This window comes from Triticum dicoccoides, chromosome 6A (assembly GCF_002162155.2).
Source record: "Triticum dicoccoides isolate Atlit2015 ecotype Zavitan chromosome 6A, WEW_v2.0, whole genome shotgun sequence".
NCBI lineage: Eukaryota > Viridiplantae > Streptophyta > Magnoliopsida > Poales > Poaceae > Triticum > Triticum dicoccoides.
In genome coordinates, this window is record NC_041390.1 from 563584074 (window position 1) to 563585322 (window position 1249).

A 1249-nucleotide genomic window follows, 5' to 3' on the forward strand; every position below is an offset into this window, starting at 1 on the left:
AGTGAAGGTTGGAAATGTGGAGGGTTGAGAAGTTGTTGATCACTTTCATAATTTCTGGCTTGATGATGTCCCAACATTATTTGAAAAAAGCTCTAGTGAAGCCATCGATGCCCGATGGTTTATCACCGGGAAGATCATTGATGGCTGCCCAGACCTCCTCCTCGATGATCAAAGCACCTAACTCAGAGTCAGAGATATCTACACTACTAGGAAAAGGGCTATAGATAGGATTGACACTCATGGCGCACCAGGGAAGCAGTGCGCCACTACTATATACTAATGGCGCATCAGTTGGTGATGCGCCATTAGTGTGGAAGACACTAATGATGCACCAGAAAACAGGTGCGCCCCTAGTGATAATTTTTTTTCATCTTTACATACATACTAATGGCGCATCCTACCGAAGTGCGCCATTACTAGTTCTAACTAGTAATGGCGCACCAGACAAGGAGTGCACTAGTACTGAATTTTTTTATTCTTTTTTTTGCAAAACTACTAATGGCGCACCGCCTCACAGTGCGCCATTACTAGTTTAAACTACTAATAGCGCACCCTGTAGAAGTGCGCCATTAGTATATATTTTGATATCATGAATATTTTTAAATTTCATGGGCACTTTTTGATATCATGAATATTTTTAAATTTCATGGGCACTTTTTGAATTCATGAATATTTTTTCAAATTTAATGATATTTTTTCATATTCAATATGATAAAATATTGAATATTCATGAGGACACTCGATCTCGATCCCCCTCCATCTCGATCTCGATCCCACCGGCGCCTCCTCTCCCCTCTTCATTTTTTAAAAAATAATAATAATAAAGTGTAGACTACAATTGTTGTTAAACAACAATTATTACTGTTTTTATAAAAAATATTACTGTTTCATATTCATATTCATTTTCTAAAAAATTATTACATGCAACAACAAAAATTACTTATGGCGCACCTCTGGCTAGTGCACCATTGCTATATATAAAAAAAGATTACTAATGGCGCACATCTGCCTGGTGCGCCATTGCTATGTAAAAAAAAGATTACTAATGGCGCACCTCTGCCTGGTGCGCCATTGCTATGTAAAAAAAGATTACTAATGGCGCACCGATAGCAGGTGCGCCATTAGTAAGATTCCCCCTAGCTAATTCCCTCCCTCTCGCCAGATCCCCTTCATCCCTCTCCCTCGCCCCCTAGCTAATTCCCCCCGCTGCCCCGACCCACGCCGCCGCCGCCGACCCCCCGCACCCTCC